At 40.0% G+C, this 6,070-nt stretch overlaps 1 long non-coding RNA gene across 1 annotated transcript; it reads right to left on the reverse strand.

The window, feature by feature from the left end:
• Positions 1–3,472: 3,472 nt before the first annotated feature.
• Positions 3,473–5,929, reverse strand: Gm39511. The gene is made up of 3 exons (XR_882302.1): positions 5,873–5,929; positions 3,670–3,754; positions 3,473–3,547 (listed from the first exon to the last, which is right to left on the reverse strand). It is a non-coding gene; the product is annotated as a predicted gene, 39511 (long non-coding RNA).
• Between the last annotated feature and the right edge of the window lie 141 nt (positions 5,930–6,070).

A 6,070-nucleotide genomic window follows, 5' to 3' on the forward strand; every position in this document is an offset into this window, starting at 1 on the left:
GGAGTGCCTGTTGTGGTTGGGAGATGTTTCCCTGACCTGCTCGGCAGGTGTGTTCCCAGAGAATGCCTGCTGGTTGGTGTTGGAGGCTGGGATAATGGGATGAGTTTGGGGAAAGGAGGAGAAGATCTTCATGACCCTTTGAGGACTGGGTCAGAGAGGAAAGGAGGACCACACCAGGTGTTCTGCTACTGAGCTAGGGAGGAGACTGGGGGATTTGATCTGAAGAAACAGAGAGAGAGGTTTGCCTACCCACTTTCCTGGCAGGAGTCAATCTAAAAATATTTTTTAAAATATTGAGTTATGCACTTAAAACAGAATGACCTGATACTCACAATAAGCTGAATATGTGGCAAATTTAAAACTCTCAATTGCAAAGCCAGGAATGGTAGTACATCTCAGCACCTGGGAGGCAGAGGCAAGCATATCTCTCTTAGTTCAAGGCTAGCCTGCTGTACAAAGTGAGTTCCAGGTCAGCCAAGGCTGTTAACTTAGAGAAACCCTGTCTTGAAACCAAACCAAACAAAAACAAAAATCTTAATTGCAAGAAAAAATGTTCATTTTGTATAGTACTATTCATACAAAATTTTGAAATGATAAAATTAAAGGAACAGAGAACACATTAGTGACCGACAAGTGTTAAGGAGATAGGGTGCAGAGATAGGTAGAGTTCTGAGAGTTAAAGGCTAGCCTAATCTACACAGTGCCATGACATCCAGAGCTCCATAGAGACACTTTCTCAAAAATTGCAAGAAGGAGCTTGCTAAGATGGAAATAAGCATGATAGAATTTTTCTATAACTTCCCTAGACTAGTATTGCCAATATTAATATTTGGCAAGTAATATTGTTTGAGAATTTTTCAAGATGTTACCATTGGTGAAAACTGTAGTTTTATGGGAACTACAAATGTTTCAATATTTAGAACTCAAGAAAAAAGCATTAAATGGCATAATGAGTATTAAAACACTCCAAATTCTATATCTATGTGAATAAATATTATTATGAATCTTTTATGAAAATGAGTAGTAGCATGGAATTATTATGACTTTTATTTACTGATTAATTCAAAAGCACTTATTGAATCCCTACTGTATCTAAGGACTAAGTCAGATACTTCAAGGAAAACAAGGTTATGAACTTGTGGGGTTTTTTTTTAATGATGCATGCTTTCAATTCCAGCACTCAGGAGACAGAGGCAGGGGGCTGAGTTCTAGGCCAGCCTTGTATAGTGAGCTTCAAGACAGCCAAGGCTGTTAACTCAAAGAAACCCTGGCTCAGAAAGCAAACAAGAAAACACACGGTTGTGTTATGTTACAAATTTTGCCTCTGCCTTGGTCTTCTTTGTCAAATATAAGTCAAATGAAATACAAATTTGTGGGGTGGAGGTATAGGAACACATACACACACATAATTTTTATTTTCACTTGCTTTCGAATTGGCTTATATTTTTATTCACTGACAATCATTAATAACTTAATCAAAATTAAACTAAACAAACATGTTTAAAATTAAACATTCTTAACTAATTAAATATCTCCCATAACTCCTATACCTTACTGTATATTTGACATCTACAATTAAGTACTTAACTCTTGTGGTAGTTTGAGTGAGAATGTTTCCCCATATTTGAACACTTGGTCCACAGTTGGAGATGCTATTTTAAAAGTTTTAGGAGGTATGGTCCTGATGAGGGAAGTGAATCGCTGGAATGGAGTTTGAGAGTGTACAGTTTTCCCCTACTTCTAATTCACTGTGCTTATATTTGCATCAAAAGATGGGATCTCAAGCTGGGCATTGTGGTGCTTGACTTTAATCACAGTGCTCAAGAGGTAAAGGTAACTGTGAGTATGAGCCCATCCTAGCCTACATAGTGAGTTCCAGGCTACAGAGGAGGGGAGAGGAGGGGAGGGAAGAGGAGGGGAGGGGAGGGCAGAGGAGACGAGACGAGAAGTAGTCTTTCAGCTTCCTGGAACCATAAGCCAAAATCAACAATTCCTTCTCCAAGCTGCTTCTGACCATGGCATTTATCACATCAACAGAAAAGTAACTAATGTAACTTTCAAACTACAAAAGTACAAAACTGAATTTTTGATCTCACTCTACAATTGCCTCTCCCCATCACCTCACTGGTTATCTCCAGCTCAGTAAATAGTCTAACTACCCATTCACTTGTTTAAGCCAGAACTTTTGACTTAGTTTTCCCCTTTCCTCTCACATTCTACTGGTAGGTTCATCAGTGACTCTGTCTCCACAGCTGCTACCTTATTCCAAACCATCATCTTCTCTTGCTGAGTACACAATGGGTGTCCTCTTGCTTCTTTTTGTTTGGTGGGTTTGGTCTTTCAAGACAGGGTTTTTGTGTAACAGAGCCTTGGCTGTTCTGCAACTGGCTTTAGATCAGGTTGGTCTCAAAGTCGCACATACCCACCTGCTTCTGCCTCCATAGTGCTGGCATTAAAGGCATGCAGCAACCACACCCAGCTTGGTTTCTGTTTCTGCTCCTGCCCATCTTTAATCCATTCTCCACACAGCAGGAAAAATATTTATAAAACGCAAAATGTCACTCATCTACATAACTACATATTTGTGACTCATTTTACTTAGAGTAAAATTTAAACTCTTCCATTATCCATGAGGACCCATATGATCTCAGCTCTATCTCTCTAGTCTGTTATTACCTTATTACTCACTGTGATCCAGCCACACTGGCCTTTCTGTTTCTAAAATATTGTAAGGCCTTCCCAACCCTGAGAGACTGTAAATACGTTGTTGACTATGACCTGATCATTCTGCCCTGATCATTCTTGCCCAGTTCTTTGCAAAACTGGTTCCTTCTTATCTGTTACGTTTCAGCTTCAATATGTCATTGACATTCCTATAGTTCTACATTAGAGGGAACTGGAAGGACTGGGTGTGGTGGTCCACACCTTTAGTCTCAGCATTTGGCAGGCACAGGCAAGTAGTTTGAAGCCAGCTGGGCTACAGAGCTACACAGGAAAACCCTGTCTCAAAAAAAAAAAAAAAAAAAAAAAGAAATCAATGTTTTTCTAAAATACTCTTATTGATATTGTATGGAAAAGATTAAAACATCATTTATTCATAAAAATATAATTTGAAGTGTCTTAGGGAAGTGGAAAAATTTTTCAAAGAGAGTAGACTAACCTTGTATTTTATTTTATCTTCTTAATAATAGTCTCTTTGCATCTTTTATGTAGGGGCATGATATGGTCTAATTACATAATTGGATGGAGAGACTAACTACTGAAAAACTGGTTGAAACAACTGTCATTATTACAGTTAACAATTATTGAGCCTTTGATGTATGACTGGCTACTCTGAGAGGTTTCCAATTATTTTACTGTTTCTTCTACATATTAATTTATTTAGTTCTCACAACTGCTCAATGTAGTATTATCCCTCTTTTTTGAGAAATGGTCTCCTGTAACTCAGGCTGACCACAAAACTCACTGTGTAGGCGAGGATGAGGTTCAACTCCTGGTCTCTTCTTTCTTCTACTAATACAGTCATTTTCCACTGATGCATACCTGGCTTTATTATCCAATTTTAAAGATTTAAAAAAAAACCCAAAGACACAGAGGGAATAAATGACTTAAGAATTACCAATCTTAGAGGAAAATAATGAGGTAAAGGTGCTTGCCTCCAAGACTGACCTGAGTTTAGTCCCTGAAACCTATATGGGAGCTGACTCCCACAAACTGTCTTCTGACTTCTATACACAGCATGCCATGTGTACCCCTAAGAAACACAAAACAACTTTTTGAATATGTTAAAAGGTAATTATCAAGTTAATAATAATAAGAAGAACTATGTTTCAAACACATATAATCTGGCTTCAAAACTCATATTCAAAATGCTACAATGTTCCTTTTCTATAAGATTTCTGCAATACCACAGATCTGAAAGGGCAAGAATCTAAGTTAATAGAAAGGCAATCATGACAGAAAGGTGGGGAGGTATTTGATAGAGTCAGGATGTAAAAGAGGTGGGGAATAGCTGAGGAATGGTGAGTCTAAGATGACTCTCATATATCTAACTTGATTGGATGATTTATTGATCAATTACAGAAACAAAGAATACAAGAGAACTCTGGTGGAAAAGGTCATCTCTGTTGTACTTGTGGGAACAAAGAAGGCACCCAGAGATAGTAATCTATAGTTTAAGAAAGACATATAAGCTAGAAGTGTAGATTTTCAAGTTCATATATCAGTTTTAAAAGCAATTTGCCCCAGGGAGAACATAGGGAACAAACATAGAGGGCCAAGAGTAAGCTTCTAGGGAATAGCATCACTTAGGGCATAAGTTTATTAGAAGCACACAACAAAGAAAATGGAAGAAGAGCCGGGTGTGGTGGCGCACACATTTAATCCCAGTACTCGGGAGGCAGAGGCAGGCGGATTTCTGAGTTCGAGGCCAGCCTGGTCTACAAAGTGAGTGCCAGGACAGCCAGGGCTACACAGAGAAACCCTGTCTTGAAAAACAAAAAAACAAAAAACAAAACAAAAAAAACAAAAAAGAAAGAAAGAAAATGGAAGAAGATGGTCATAGAGCTACCATCATAGAGGATACCAGGAGAGAGCAGTCAGGGAACTCTGGGCTAGAGTTTTAGCAACATTTAAAATTGACTGGGAGGGGAGCAGTGAGCAGGATGTAAAGTAAAAATAAATAATTTTTAAAAAATTGTCCTTAAGCCCACTGGAAAATTGTGTCTATGAAACCATAGAAAATATCTGCTTTGTTCAACAATGTATCAATAACTCCTAAAAACCTGGCACATAGTCAATGATTAAAAAAATTTTACTGAATGAATAATGAAAAACAAAAACAACTATCAAATCCCATATTCAATTCTGGGACCACAAAGACTAGAAAGTATTATTTTATTTAAGAATTTTAGAGCATTGCCGATTACCATAAGAAATTTCAGTGCAACCGTTGGAGAAAACAAAATGGAAATGACCTAAAAGAAATGGCAATAATGTTTTTATGCAAGAAGTCTCAGGCTGGTCAAAAGCATTTGACACCCTCCCCCCAACCCTGACAACCTAAATTTAATCCCCTGCAGCCAGATGGTGAAAGGAATTCCTACAGGTTGTCCTGATTTCCGCGTGTGCAATGGCATGCGTACACACGCGCGCGCACACACACACGCGCACGCACACGCAAATGCACTCACACACATAGATAGGTTTATTATTTACAAATTATGCCAGACGTGGTACCACAAAAGCATGTAATCTCAGCAGGTCGGGTGCTAAAGCAAGAGGATCACCAATTTAAGGCTAGCCTGTCTCAAACAAGAAAAAAAAAAAAAAAAAAAAAAAAGCAAGAGTTGAGAAACTGCAGCCTCATGCCTGTGCTGCAAGCAGTTTACTAGTGAGCTATGGACCGGATAAAATAAGATTGTGTGTGCGTGCATGTGTGTATGGGTCCTACTATGTTGCACCGGATGGAGCAAGAAGAGATCTTTCTGCCTCATAACACATTCTCGAGTGACATTTTCTTGTATAGGAAAAGGGGACAATGAGCTGTAATCACAGGTACACCGGCTCAAAAAGAATTTCTCTTCAGATGGATAGAAACTTGCTACGTTCCCGTCCCCTTGATCTGGCAGGAGTCCAACACAGTCTGGGGCTGGCCAGTCCAGAGCTGTGCGACAGAGTCCAACGGGGCCTGGCCCTGGAGGCTTTGTTTTGGTTTGATTGGTTTTGGTTTTAGCTCCGTCCCTGACAGCGCAGCACCCTCGCCCTCACCACACTAATCTCGGACCGCAAGAAAACCGAATGCCAGGGAACCAATACCGCCAACCTAAATAAAAACCTCTCAGAAGAATGGGGACCGGCAAGTCCCACCCACCGGCAGTGCGGACCAACTGGCAGGCAGCCGGCTTTTCCATCGACCAATCCTGGAGCGCCTACAATACTTTGCAAGCCTCCCCCTGGGCGGAAATGACGCGCGTTGTCGCGCGTGATTAGCGGAAGCAAAATTTGCTTTGCGGCAGGCAAGGAGCTTGCTCTCTCTTTGGTTTCCGTTCCTGACCCATGTGAGTTACCG

This window comes from Mus musculus, chromosome X (assembly GCF_000001635.26).
Source record: "Mus musculus strain C57BL/6J chromosome X, GRCm38.p6 C57BL/6J".
NCBI classification, from domain to species: domain Eukaryota; kingdom Metazoa; phylum Chordata; class Mammalia; order Rodentia; family Muridae; genus Mus; species Mus musculus.